The 15,551-nt window shown below is 38.5% G+C and overlaps 3 long non-coding RNA genes across 3 annotated transcripts; 1 reads left to right on the top strand and 2 right to left on the bottom strand.

Annotated features, from left to right (window-relative positions):
• Nucleotides 511-4,387, bottom strand: LOC110272280. The gene is made up of 2 exons (XR_002363436.1): nt 4,203-4,387; nt 511-996 (listed from the first exon to the last, which is right to left on the bottom strand). It is a non-coding gene; the product is annotated as an uncharacterized LOC110272280 (long non-coding RNA).
• On the bottom strand, nt 13,391-13,800 carry LOC110262973. The gene is made up of 2 exons (XR_002347984.1): nt 13,650-13,800; nt 13,391-13,571 (listed from the first exon to the last, which is right to left on the bottom strand). It is a non-coding gene; the product is annotated as an uncharacterized LOC110262973 (long non-coding RNA).
• LOC107642012 lies at nt 13,704-15,150 on the top strand. The gene is made up of 3 exons (XR_001620573.2): nt 13,704-13,827; nt 14,810-14,815; nt 15,049-15,150. It is a non-coding gene; the product is annotated as an uncharacterized LOC107642012 (long non-coding RNA).

The following is a 15,551-nucleotide window of genomic DNA, read 5'->3' as shown; positions in this document are numbered from 1 at the left end:
AGTACATGTAAAACTCTAGGGAATGCAGTGCTTGCACGGAAAGATCAGCAAAAACATGACTAAACCGGTTCATCCATTGCAATACCCAGAATGAATGTTCGGAGGACCAGTCAAGATTTTTAGGGCCAGTCAGGACTTCCTCGTTGCTCATTCTAGACTCCGTTCTTGATGAGGAACGCCTTGGATTAAACCAAACTGTCGCCTATACCTGTCATTTGCATGTCACTCAATGCATTCAAATGATATCAACGGTACTGAAGCACTCTACACTATTGAATGCTGACGAATGTCTGTCGGAGTCACGTCTGGCTCAATTAGACCAACACCATAAGCCTCTCAAATAAACTGCACACATAACAGACACACATAATTAAGCACTTGTTAATAACAAGGTCGTACCAAAGACAGAGACTTGTATCATGAAAACATACTTGGCCTTCTTGTAGTTCATCTAACGACCTCCTAAAGTGAGCAAGAGAATGAAATCTATATGGTCATTCAGTATGTTCTCAATTACGCCACCAGATATCATTTATTTTGTTAACAAACGCTAAACTAAAACATTAAGATACGGTGATAACATATAGCTGAAGTTGTTGCTAGATAATTTTACCTGTTTGCAAGTGGAAAAAGTCAGGGATTGACAAGAATCGACACAAGAAACGGTAATGGATCCATGCCCAGATTTGCAAAAGTGTTGGTGGACCATCGACCTCCTTATAGTCAAAATGAGATGCCCTACAAAGAGATCTGTAACAAGTGTTCCAGGCAAGTCGATCCCCAACTGAATTCACCGATTCTAGCAAAGTCCCGCAGCAAAGGAAAAAATTTTTAGTGCGCCGCTATCCCATACTTGTCTCCAAACAGGATCGTCTTGAATAACAACATGATGTGGCACTTTACGTACCTTTGAATTTCAATTTTATCCTTCAAGACTAAACAGTCTTTCGGATTCTATAGCCACGTCAACTTTATAAAACTACCTCTGCAATCCGCCTTCTGTAAGAATCGGAGTTTTTCACATAAAACCGTTTTAATAAAAATCATAATTTTAGTGCCCGAATTAGATTCAAAATTTAGAAGTTTTAATTTGAAAATATAAAGCTGAAATTTGATTTCAATGAATTTTTCTGAGTTGGAAAATGTATCTTTTTAAAAAAAATTTTGTAAAAATGTATACTAGCGCTTAAACTGGCAGTACCAGCTCTAGTCTGTCCAGTACCGTGTATTTTGAAAAATAAGATTTTTAAAAATTGATTTATTGTTTTGAAAGGACAAAAAAAATAATTTTAGAATTGAAAACCGGGCACTAATCTTAAAGGTTTTGGCCCAAAGTGGGCCAAACGGACCTAAAACACTAACGGGTTGGACCGGGCCCAAATCAGGCCCAAGGCCCAACATATATAAGTGAGTTAAATGAGCTTTGAGTTCATTTTCTAGCCCAAAGAGAGAGGCGTGGTTTGAGAGAAGATAGGAGAAGAGGAGATGTCACTATTCACATCCACCCTCCGGGAGCCATAACTTGAGCTACGGACTCCAATTGACGAGCCGTTTGCGGCCACGCGAAGCTCTTGTCGAGCTCTTCACTTCTATTTAATAAAATCTGGTAAGAAATCGTGTCTCAAGCTCTAGTTTCCAGCCCTAGAATTCTGCATTTTTGGGGTTATTGTTTTGAGTAGATTTTGTGGTTTTGCTTGTTTAGGTGATTTCTAGTAGCAGATAATTGTTGAATTTTACTCCTAATCTCGTTGGGTAAGGTAAGATTTCACTAAACTCGTGTGTTTAGTTGTTTTGTGTATCTTAGGTTTTGATTTTGATATATATATGATGTTAGTTTGAGCTTTGGTGGCTTGTTGGTGAGTTGAAAGCTTGTTGGACTCCAATCTTTGTGTGGTGTACTTTTTGGGGAGCGGCCAAGGTATACTTTCGGTCTCCTCTATGTAATATGTAATATTTTTGGACACTTAGACTAGTGGACCTTAGGATAGGATTAAAATTGAATGTTGGTGAATATGAGGTATGATGACTTGAGTATATGTAGCATGATGATGGATTTTTGATGTTGTGTTGAGATAAGTGTTGGGTGATTTTTATGATCATGATGGTTGGTAAGTGATGGATCTATGTACGAGAAATTATTGATGTGCAATGTTGTTGTGAAATGTTAGGGAGCCTAATGGTTTGATGATGAATCTTGAGAATTATTATGTTTGTTGAGAGTTTTTGGTATTGTTCATGATTGATGATGAGTTGTGAAAATGTTATTGGTGAATGAGGAGAATTATGAGTCTTTATGATGAATTCTGCAATGTTGCAGAGTTTTATGATTTTTGGTTTATGTGCGCACGCACACACAGGGGAAGGCTTGCTGTTGGGAGCGCTAGCACGACCTATGCGCGCACACAACCAATGAAGTTTTGCAACCTGTGCGCACGCACACGTTGGAAGGTGCACTCTGTTGAGGGCGTTTGCATGCCTTGTGTGAATGAACAGTGTTGAAAATTTTACTACCTGTGTGTACGCACACCTCTATGTGTATGCACACATTTGAAAACTTTCCTGGGCGTGCGCACGTACACCCTTGTGCGTACGCACATGCCCTGTTTTTCAACTAAATTCTTGTTTTTAACTATTTCACCTTCCCAACAAGCTTGTCACCTTCTGGGAAACCTATTTAAGATCCTTTGGCTTACTTTTTTGGGTATTAAAACATGGGAAAAGGTCCTAGGAGATTTAATTTGGGTTTTACTTTGAAAATTTAGAGAATGGAGGTTTAGGTTTCTGGTGTATTGAGGATGAGTTTGGTTGAGAGAGAAGGAAGAGTAGTGAACTTGGTGATTACTGACAACAAATTGAGAAACTGATGAACCAATGAGTTCGGAATGGAACATTATGATTACTGTTGATGGAATGAGTATGAGCGGAAGTGTGCTATGAGCAGTGGTCTATGAGATTGAATATGTGATTATGATATGCGTTGTTCTCCGTCGTAGGGGCTATGGCAGTCTCTTGCCTATGTTCGGATGTGAGGCTTGAAGCTGGGCTTCTCACTCATAGTTATCGCTCAAGAGGACGGTGGTAGGGCACTCTCCCTCGGAACGTTTCCCTCTGAAAGGAGAAGGTGGTAAGGCACTCATCCCTCGGAATTATTCCTCCTGAGCATGGGTTTCTCTCTGGTTGCAAGGTGGTAGGGCACTCTCCCTCGAAACATTTTCCTCTGAAAGGAGAAGGTCGTAGGGCACTTATCCCTCGGAATTATTCCTCCTGAGTATGCACAACAGAGAGACTAATCCGGAAGTTGCCGTTCGAATTTTGTGTCGGGTTCGGCACTATAACCGACATGTGATATCACAGCCAATAGGACAGACATTCATCATATGCATCTTCTTTATGCTTGCTTGCTTTGATTACTTGGGTTTGCCTAATTGTATAACATGCCTACTTACTTCTTGAATTACTTGTTATATATCTAAATACTATCTATGTTTTCCTTGCTTGCATTATCTGTGTTTGTCTGGTGCTGAGGAGGTTGGGTAGGTGGTGGCGATGGGATCGCACGGAGGTTAGGTGGGCGAAGGCTGTGGGATACAGCGGTGTGACTAGTACTAGTTAGAAATCCTTTAATTTTAGAAAACCCTGTTTATTTGTTTACGGTGTAAGTTATTTATTTCATTTAAGCTTGAATATATGTTGGTGTGAAGCTCTAGAATTGCCTATAGCATCCTGGGGTCTTACATCTTACATTACTGGATACTGTTACCATACTGAGAACCTCCGGTTCTCACTCCATGCCGTGTTGTTGTTTTTCAGATGCAGGTCGCAACCCACCTCGATGAGTTGCCTAATGGTGACAGAGCGGAGGACCTTTATCATGTTTTGGAGTTTTTTTATTCATTCTTATTAGTATTCTCACTTTTGTATTTTATTTTGCCTTAGAGGCTTACTTTACGAGAAATATTCTGTATAAGCTGTTTTATTGTCAAAACTCTGTATGTTAGTATCTAACTAGTCAGCCTAAACTCCGCGGGCTGTGGCTAGTATCTTATGATTATTATACTCGTATATAACTACATATGTCTTGTTATCTTACATAGTGGATTTCTTTCGATATATTATATGTATGATCTTAGAATTATTGTAAACTTTGATTAACCTTTGCTTTACTGCATGAGGTAAGGCTTAGGGTAATTAGGGTGTTACACCTTCCTAAGTGCCACCCCAAACTGATCCAAGCATTCAGCTTCTAGGGCATCAAAACTACTTACTGTCACTCCTGTCACTGGAAAACCAATAATCGAGAGACCAAGTATCATAGCCAAGTCTTCTAATGTGACGGCACACACTCACCAACCAGAAGGTAAAATGTATGCGTATCGGAATACCATCTTTCGATCGATGCATTGACCAATGCTCCCTGACACTAGATTACTTCAACATAAGAAACGTGAAAAAAACCAGTCTCCCATAAATTCCTGATAAACCACTATTTTATGGTTTATCTTATGCTCAATTGAGTGGTTTATATCAAGTCTTTGCACACTTATTCATACTAATTGCATGTTTTACATTTTACTTCCTGATCTTGTGCTATGATTGAAAACATGCTTCTTTGGGCTTTAAATTTGCTATGTTTAATCCTCTCTTATTAACATTCGATGTCGTGATATGTGTGTTAAGTGTTTTCAGAAATTACATGGCAAGAATGGCTTAGAGGATGGAAAGGAAGCATGCAAAAGTGGAAGGAATACAAGAAACTAAAGGAACTATTAAAGCTGTCCAGCCTGACCTCTTGGTACTAAATCGACCATAACTTGAGCTACAGAGGTCCAAATGATGTGATTCCAGTTGCGTTGGAAAGCTAACATCCAGGGCTTCACAAAGACATATAATTTGCTATAGCTTCCCCGAAGCCAAGCGACGTGTCTGCGTGACCTAGAAAAATTGCAATCCGCGCGAACGCGTGGACGACGCTTCCGCGTGACTTTGCAGCGACCTGTACCAGAAATCGCTGGGGGCAATTTTTGGGATGTTTTTAACCCAGTTTTTGGCCCAGAAAACACATATTAGATGCTATAAAGTGGGAGAATGCATCCATTCATAAATACAACAGATACAACTCCATAATTAATAATTTTAGGTTTTAAATGTAGTTTTAGAGAGAGAGATGCTCTCTCCTCTCTCTTAGGATTAGGATTAGGATTTAGGATTTCTATTATGTTTAGGCTACTTTTCTTCAATTACAGGTTCAATGTTCCTTTAGTTTATTTTTTACTATTATTTATTCTATTACTTTAATTGTTATTTATTCTTCCAAATTGATTTATGAACTTTTCTATGTTAGGATTGATATTTTTATATAAATTGAGGTATTTCATATATAAGATCATTTTGTTCTATTTATGTTATTGATACTTTCAATTTATCCAAATTATTTTCATTCGAGTAGATTTTCTTCCCTTTTAGCTTTGGTTGAGTAATTGGTAACACTTGAGTTATCAAACTCAGCAGTTGATTGGAAATTGGGATTGCTGATTGATTTGGATCCCTCTAAAGCTAGTCTTTTCATAGGAGTTGACTAGGACTTGAGGAATCAAGTTAATTAGTCCACTTGACTTTCCTTTATTTAGTAAGGGTTAACTAAGTGGGATTAAAACCCAATTCTCATCACACCTGATAAGGATAACTAGGATAGGACTTCCAATTCTCATACCTTGCCAAGAGATTTTTATAGTTATTAATTTATTTTTCTTGTCATTTAAATTACTTGTTCCTTATTTCAAAAACCAAAAACATACCTTTTTCATAACCAATAATAAATCATACTTCCCTGTAATTCCTTAAGAAGACGACCCGAGGTTTGAATACTTCGATTATAAATTTTATTGGGTTTTGTTACTTGTGACAACCAAACTTTTGTACGAAAGGATTCTCTGTTGATTTAGAAACTATACTTACAACGCGATAATTTTTAATAAATTTTTTTACTGGCAAAAATCCGATCGTTCAAAATGGTGCCGTTGCCGGGGAATTGCAAACGTGTGCCTTATTATTGGTTATTGTAAATATTTTATTTTGCTTGTTTATTTGTTTTTTTTTTTGTTTTCAATTTTTATTAGCTATTATGAGTTCTCACCCCTATTGCTTTGAATTTGGTTCTAATGTTGTTGAAAGGAATGGAAGCTATAACAGGAACATTCATCAAGGTCAAAACAATCAAAGATGGAAGGAACCACGAGGATCTTATCAACCCTTTAGGCAAAAATACCCTCCAAGATACCATGGACCACGACCATTCCACAATGCATGTCAAGACAATAGTTATGGTAGACCCTTTCGTGACAACCAACACCCACCAAACTACTATGGTCAGGAGCCATTCCGAGGTGCGTACCAAGATGATAGATATGGTAGACCCCCCTGTAGTTATCAGCAAGCCCCATCATATGCCTATGAACCACCTCCTCAACATAGCTATGAACCACCATACTCACAAGCCACCCATCACCATTCATCTCCATATGACCCTAACCCTTACCCAACCCAATTTCAATCCAATTACTCCCAAGAACCACCACTTCCATATGCACCATGTCCATATCTATCGACCCGAGAATCACAGGCTCACCTCAAGGAAACAGTAGAAAAATTTCATGCAACCCTTTATCAACTGGAGCAAGCAATAAGTCGATTACCTTCCAGACGTTCAAACACTCAAGAAACCCCCATGGCTTCATGTGGAGAATCTAATGAAGAACGTAGCATGAAGGAGACACTAGAAACTCCAGTGGACAGTAAGGAGCATGACTTTGTACTGGAACAACTGGAGGAAGCCAGAATTATTGAAGAGGAAGAAGTGGTCGAAGACTTAGGAGATGCGGAACGTCCATGGGAAAGCCCAGTCATAGAGCCCCCTTCTAAGGAGTTTGAATTTGATGTTGAGGAGGGTGTACAACCTCCAAGGCATATCATGTTTGAAGACTTTGAAGGGGATGATCAAGAGATGGATTCAATCATTGATGAATTCTTATCAACATTTGAATCCTCTCCCATTGGACTAGACATGGAGATCAAAGAAGAAGAAGCACAACCTCCCATACCCTTGGTGAAAAATGAAGAAGAGATCAAATTGGAAGAAAGCTACCAAGAAGAAGAGGTTGATATTGAAGAAGCTTGCATAGAAGTGGAAGTTGTCAAGGAAGAGCTCAAGGGAATGGAGCTGGAAATCACCTTGCTAAAATTGTTGGAGACCTCTCCCCCAAAGCCATCACCATCCATACCTTCATTCAAGTGGGTAAATCTCTCATCTCAAGCTTAATTATCTCACTTGAATATGCTTTGCTTGAGACGGATGGGCAACTTAGAGCTCTTTGTGGCTATAAGAGTAAGAGGGAGATGGTTAGTGATTGGCAACACAATCCTAGGTTCATTGTGGTAGGAAGCTCACGGCTGAGTTATCAAGGTTGGAAGAATACTAAATTGAATGGGTCTAGGAAGCTGTTTGGATGCCTGAGTGAGAATTCCGACTGTTCACCACCCGGTTAGAATCATGATGATCAACAAGAAGACGGGTGTAAAAGCAAGGTTTGGGACCCCGGAATTCATTCTACCAATCACCACTCTTGGGACCTTGTCACTTGCTTTAACCTGCTTGAAGGCTTTATACAACTAGTGTGGGACCCCGGAGGCCATTGGAATCACAAACATTGGTGGAGATTCCTGGATGAGTTCAAGCACAAGCCACCATAACAAAGGACTCCCCAAATGTCCAACTTAAGGACTTTAACTAAAAGTGCTAGGTGGGAGACAACCCACCATGGTATATTCTTTCCTTTTTGTTCTTAGTTTTATTTTATTTTATTTTCACTCGTGTTCATTCATAATTTCTGCATAGTCATCTGCATTCTGCATTTGCAGCTGCATATTGCATAAAAAAAACACGCACGTGACGCGTAAGTGTCGCTGACGGGTCCGCGTCACAGGTGCGTTGGGAAGAAAATAAAATTGAACAGAAAGTCACGCGAAAGCGTGGCTGGAGGCGTGCCTTAGGCACAACCATGCCCACGCGACCGCGTCAATGATGCGTCCGCGTCATTCTGAAAAAGAGCCTCCCACATGTCCGCGTCCCCCACGCGAACACGTGGCCCCGCAAAATCGACGTAAAGAGGTGTATGGCAGAGAGTTATGATGGAGTTGGGCTGGAATGATGCTAGAAGCATAAGCCCTCTCACGCGAACGAGTACTCCACGCGTCCGCTTCATTTTTAAAATATGATCATTCACGCGATCGCGTCAACCACGCGAACGCGTCGCCCTAAATTTTGGCAAAATGAGTTTGAAACAGAGAGTTGCGCGAACGCGAGGCTGCACTCGCGCCAATAGCACAAATCAGGCCACGCGATCGCGTGACCCACGCATCCGCGTCACCTGACAAATATTGCACAGCATGCGACCGCGTCACCCACGCGTCCGCGTCGCCTGCGTCGCACAACTTATCCAGATCAGCGCCAATTATCTTATCTTTTCTTTTCTAATCCTAATTTCTTCTATCTTTTCTTCTTCCTTCCCTCTTACCTTCTTCTTCTTCATCCATTTAACCTCTCATCCCTCTTCACTTCCATTTTATTTTATTTAATTTATTTGCATACTTTCATCCATTTCATTTTAATTTTTTGCATATTTTTATTTTCTTTTCTAACTTTATTATTTTTCCATTGGTGTTAAATTTTCTTATTCAACTGTTATATCTTTTTTGGTATTATTTGGTACTTAGTGACTTGTTTACACTGTTGGGTGATATTATTTAGCTGTCAGTGCCAATCTTTTATGATACCTGTGTTCCTTTTTGCATTGACATGATCTTATACTATCTTTCATTACCCACACTCCTCCCTTTGTTGCAAATTTTGCACCACTGGTATGCCATGTGCTTCTATTATTTTTTCACTTGCATGTTGTAGCTACCATGTAATTAAGACCCCATTACTTAGCATTACCCACCCATATTTTATTTATTTTCTTATCTTTATTTCTGGGTTACTTTTCTTCTTTTTCCTCTTCTTTCAGGCTGGCCACCGAGAAAGGAAAAGGGAAAGCTTCTCAAAGGGGCAACAAACAAGTCCATCTGCACAATCTTTGGAGAAAAGTATCAGTTGGAATAACCCGTCCACTTGCACATCTTAGCATGTACCGAGGACGGTGCAATCTTTAAGTGTGGGAAGGTCGATACCGATCTCCATGGGTTAGTTACTTTTTTTTCAACACCAATATTTTACTTTATTTGTTAGTTCATTGTTGCATTTGCATGTTTAATTGCATGTTTGTTTGATTTTATGCATTTAGTTACTACTTGGTTGAAGTAATATTTTCTTTTTCAAGAAATTTTTATAGTATTTCACTAATTTAAATTGAAAAATTTTTTTATGTTAAATTTGTTTGAAGATTGTAAATTGGAACATGAATTATAGCTAAGAACACACAACCTGTGAGATTTTGAGCTTATTTATATGGTTACATTATTTAACCATAAATTTTTATTCTTGTGTGTTCTCTTCTCTATGATTGCAATCTTTACTTTGTTTCAGTCTATATGTCCAATGTTTAGTGTATTTACATGCTTGCATATGATTGAGGCCATTACTTGTTTAGCTCACTTATCCCAAATAAGCCTACCCTTTCAATTACCTTTGTTAGCCACTTTGAGCCTATTAAATTCCCTTTATTCTATATTTTACCACATTACTAGCCTTAAGCGGAAAAATAATTAAATATCCCAATTGAATCTTTGGTTAGCTTAAGATAGAAATTGTGTGTCAATTAAGTGTGGGAAAACCGTGGGAACATGGGTTAATAAGGGAATGTGTTATTTTTTTACAATTGATAAAATATCGGGAATTTGGGTACCTACTCATGTGAAACTAGAAAAATTAAAAATTCATGTGCATTGATATGTTATTTTTGCCTTTATGTCTTCAAAAAAAAGAGAAAAAAAATCCCAAAAAAAATATTCAATAAATAAGTAAATAAATAAAGGGACAAAATTACCCCAATGCTAAGTTAAATTAACGAAAAGATCAATGCATATGCGATAAAATTAAAATAAAGGTTGATGCATGAGTATGTAATGCAAAAGTGGGAATTTTGGGTAGCTAGGCATGAATTTAAAAGTATATAGAGTGTGTTTATAGGTGAGAGCTTAGGTTAGTCAAATATTCATATTATAGCTCACTTGGCCATACATATATCCTCACCCTTACCTTAGCCCCATTACAACCCTAAAAAGACCTCATGATGTTTGCATTGGTATACTAAATATTTGTTGATTGGTTAGATGAAGAACAAAGTTTAGAAAGCATGACTAGGGAAGACTAGAGTGAATTACCCTATACACTTGAGAGACTAGAGTGCATATACACCATCAATGAGGGTTCAATGCTTAATTCTATGTTCCCTGCTTTCATGAGTTGTCTTCTTACAAGTTTACTTGTCTTTTATTGTATAATTTGAATTAGTGAAATTTGATTTATGTTTGTCTTGGAGAACTTATTTACTTTTAACCAAGTAGGTAGAAACATTCTGCATGTAGTTACATTCATACAAATAGGTTGCATTTCATACATTCTACCATTCCTCTTCATTCTTTATAGCTTCTCTTGAGCTTAGCATGAGGACATGCTAATGTTTAAGTGTGGGGAGATTGATAAACCACTATTTTATGGTTTATCTTGTGCTCAATTGAGTGGTTTATATCAAGTCTTTGCGCACTTATTCATACTAATTGCATGTTTTACATTTTCCTTCCTGATCTTGTGCTATGATTGAAAACATGCTTCTTTGGGCTTTAAATTTGCTATGTTTAATCCTCTCTTATTACCATTCGATACCATGATATGTGTGTTAAGTGTTTTCAGAGATTACAGGGCAGGAATGGCTTAGAGGATGGAAAGGAAGCATGCAAAAGTGGAAGGAATACAAGAAACTGAAGGAACTGCTAAAGCTCTCCAGCCTGACCTCTTGGTACTAAATCGACCATAACTTGAGCTACAGAGGTCCAAATGACGCGGTTCCAGTTGCGTTGAAAAGCTAACGTCCGGGGCTTCGCAGCGATATATAATTTTTTATAGCTGCCCCGAAGCCAGGCGACGCGAACGCGTGCATCACGCGGATGTGTGACCTGGAAAAAATGCAATCTGCGCGAACGCGTGGACGACGCTTCCGCGTGACTTTGCAGCGACCTGTACGTACCAGAAATCGCTGGGGGCAATTTCTGGGCTGTTTTTGACCCAATTTTCGGCCCATAAAACACAGATTAGAGGCTATAAAGTGGAAGAATGCATCCATTCATAAATACAACAGATACAACTCCATAATTCATAATTTTAGCTTTTAGATGTAGTTTTAGAGAGAGAGAGGCTCTTTCCTCTTTCTTAGGATTAGGATTAGGATTTAGGATTTCTATTATGTTTAGGCTACTTCTCTTCAATGACAGGTTCAATGTTCCTTTAATTTATTTTCTACTATTATTTATTCTATTACTTTAATTGTTATTTATTCTTCCAAATTGATTTATGAACTTTTCTATGTTAGGATTGATATTTTTATATAAATTGAGGTATTTCAGATATAAGATCATTTTGTTCTATTTATGTTATTGATGCTTTCGATTTATCCAAATTATTTTCATTCGAGTAGATTTTCTTCTCTTTTAGCTTTGGTTGAGTAATTGGTAACACTTGAGTTATCAAACTCAGCAGTTGATTAGAAATTGGGATTGCTGATTGATTTGGATTCCTCTAAAGCTAGTCTTTCCATAGGAGTTGACTAGGACTTGAAGAATCAAGTTAATTAGTCCACTTGACTTTCCTTTGTTTAGTAAGGGTTAACTAAGTGGGATTAAAACCCAATTCTCATCACACCTGATAAGGATAACTAGGATAGGACTTCCAGTTCTCATACCTTGCCAAGAGATTTTTATAATTATAATTTATTTTTCTTGTCATTTAAATTACTTGTTCCTTATTTCAAAAACCCAAAAACATACCTTTTCCATAACCAATAATAAATCATAATTCCTTGCAATTCCTTGAGAAGACGACCTGGGGTTTTTGTTACTTGTGACAACTAAACTTTTGTACGAAAAGATTCTCTGTTGGTTTAGAAACTATACTTACAACGCGATAATTTTTAATAAATTTCTTTACTAGCAGAAATCCGATCGTTCAATGCCCCTCCACAATAAGATTATACGGATCCGACGGCAATAAGTGGATCAATAACATATATTAATATTTTAACTATTATTATTATTAAGGTTTTGAAAATCGGACTGATCATCGAACTGTTTTAGTTACTGGTTTATTAGTTTACTGGTCGAATCCATTCAACCGTGGTCCAATCGGAATAACCGTTTTATAATAAAATAATAAATAAAAGGTGAATAAGTGGATCAATTGGCATTAGTTCAGAAGCATATTATAAGTTTAATATCTTTTAATGTGCAAAGGATAGGGGTTTGTATTAATAAAAAAGGGTTTAATTAGTTACTTGTTATATTATTATTGAAAATTCTTTTCAATTTTTTACAACTTTTCAACACTCATGGCACTGCATTTTTTTTATTTCAACAAGATTGCCAATATAAATAATAACGGAAGTCTCAGTAATGAAAATGAAGTATTTGCATGCTCAAATAGTAATAATTTATTCTAGACAAAAGGGAATTATAAACAACTTGTTCTATGAAAGTTTAATGAATAAACAAACAAACAAACTATAATAATATGCAATGCCAAAAACAGACTAATGATAAAATAATGAAGGATTTCTTTCTTCAATTCTATTCTATGTTTAGTTTGTGGTGGACTAGAATCCATCAACAAAATAGCTGTTGGTACAGTCTTCCTTCTTAAATTTTATATACCTCAAACAGTTTCTTACAAAATGAAAATTGAGCACAAAACAGGACCTTAAAACAAAAACAAAACAACACTCGAAAATCAATTGTCTCATATAATCCAAGTTATGAGACTATTCTTATTACCCCAGTGAACCATATTTTTGCTTCCATACTTTACAACCAAACAAATACTAGAAACATAATGATAGACAACTTGTACATTAATATTCGTAACTCCTAAGTCAGAAAGCATTTTTTTTTGTTTTCAATGGCACAGTGCACACCAAGATTAGTTCTTAAACAAGCAATGAAGCACCACAAACTCTTCCTTCAGTCTATGATTGAACCATCGCTTGTTAAGTGTGTGAATCTTTCAATCTCTTTTAAAATCATGTACATCGTTAACTAGGTCATTTCCAATGAACTCATATTCCAAATTTTCAAGTATAATTTTCCCAAATTGTTTATTCCACCAACTGCTACCAATCACAAATTCACTTTTTATTTTATTTTTTTCTTTTTGTGTCTTTCTGCTGCAATTTACTAGAGATACAAAGAAACGTAGGAACAAATGGATGTGTAAAGAACTAGAGCATAATAAAGTTGAAGCTGACCTAAGAGGCAGAGCGAAGTGGAACCCTAGGTGAAGTTTTGAAAGTGAAGTTGTTGGAAGAAGAATCCTGCAAAGAATGAAAAGAATTGGATAAAATGAAGATAAACAAAAGAGAAAGAAGAGATTTTGAGGTGTGAGTTGTTACTGTTAGGGGAAAATGAAAAAACCAATTTGGTGCAAAATTGGAAGAGAGAGTGAGTGAGAGTGAGGACATCACTTCTATTCCCATTACATTAAACTCCATGGTGCCTTCCTCCTCTTCCTCTTGCCGTTGCAACTGTTTTTCGGACAACGAGGAAGAAGCTGCGATTGGTGAATGAGGAGTAGGGATGGCAACGGATCCCCATGGGGCGGGGACATGCCCCCTGCCCCTGCCCCCGCCTCTGCCTCCAAAAACCCTCCCCCATCCCGCCCCATCCCTGTGATGGGTAACGGAGACCTTCTACCCGCCGGATATTCGGATATCCACGGGTTTAGAGGAAACGAATAAGAAAAAAATAAAAAGAACAAAAATCTAGTGAACAATGACATCTCAATCAACTCAGTTTTATAATCCAATCTTCCAATTTTATAGTAAGAATCACAACCCTAAATTTACTTTTACAGCAACAAAATCCAACTCTACACCCAAATTTATCAATTAACAGAATCCAAATCTAAACCCAATTTCACATTAAGAGAATCCAAATCCTAAACCTAAACCCAATTTCCATTAACAGAATTCAAAACTTAATCCCAATTTCATAGCAATTTCATCAAATAAAAATCAGAACATATATTCTCAATTAATAGAAAATCAGAAGTATCCAACTTATTACAAGGTGGCCGGCTACGGAGCAGCGCCGTCATCAGCTTTGCTGAGCAGAGGCGATGCAGAGTCCTCATGGAGCAAAGGTGTTGCTGAAGTAGAATTGCCGTCGACAACGTAGATTTGAGGCAGAGGCGTTGCGAAGCAGATTTGAGGTAGACGCATCACGAAGCAAGTCGCAAAGCATATCTGAGGCAGAGGCGTCGCGAAGCAGATTTGAGGCAGAGGTGTCACGAAGTAGATCTATGGCAGAGGCGTCGTGAAGCAGATCTGAGGTAGAAGCGTCGTGAAGCAGATTTGAGGTAGAGGCGTTGTGAAGCAGATCTGAGGCAGAGGTGTCGCGAAGCAGAGGAAGAGGCGGCGAAGCTATGAGTAACCAACAGTGAGCGACGAAGTGAGCGGCAGCTGTGACGGAGGAAGGTCAGGGACGATGATGTGAGGGACTCAGAAGGAGGAGGCCGGCGACATTCTGAGAAGGAAGATTGGAAGGACTAAAGGAGGAGGTGGCAAGGTGCTGGAGAGATTGAATGAGGGAGAGGCTTGTGTGATAGAGAGGGAAGTGAGAAGAGAGGCACTGAGACTGATTTGGGGTTGGGGGCTAGGGTTTCAGCATATTATATTACCCGTACCCGCCCCCACGGGGAAAAATTACTCCCCAAACCTGCTCCCCGGCGGGTAAATCCCCGCGGATACCCCTCCCCCGGGGGGACATTACCATCCCTAATGAGGAGAGAAGTTGGAGACTTGGAGCACAACGACGATGACCAGACGAGGACGGAAGCTGCTGTAAGCTAGGGTTTCTTTTTGGGGAAGAGAGCTTCGCTTGAGAGAGTGAGAGTTGAGAGGAGTTGGAGTGAACAGGGGTTGGAGAGCTCAAGAACGACTACAGTGCGACGGATGGAAGGAGACAGCCCTCCTTGCCATGGCGGTGGAGGCTACTGCTAGGGTTTTGGTTTTTGGGGGAAGAGAGCTTCGTTTGAGAGGAGGAGGCGGCTAACATCTGAAGGCTTTCCCGTTTTCATTTTTATACAAAACACAAAACGGCACTGTTTCAGGAAAATCGGTCGGGTTCCGGTTCGATCCGACCAGCCGGTTCAATAGTTCTCAGGTGGTTTTATGATTAGCAGTTTTATAAGTTGAACTAAACCGTAAAAACATCCGATTCGCAGTTGAACCGGTCGGACTAACTAGTCCGATCTGATTTTCAGAACATTGATTATTATAATAACAACAATAATT

The sequence above is a fragment of the Arachis ipaensis genome, chromosome B05 (genome assembly GCF_000816755.2).
Source record: "Arachis ipaensis cultivar K30076 chromosome B05, Araip1.1, whole genome shotgun sequence".
In the NCBI taxonomy this organism is placed as follows: Eukaryota; Viridiplantae; Streptophyta; class Magnoliopsida; order Fabales; family Fabaceae; genus Arachis; species Arachis ipaensis.
Note: the sequence above shows the minus strand (reverse complement) of the source record. Positions and strands in the feature narration are given on the sequence as shown.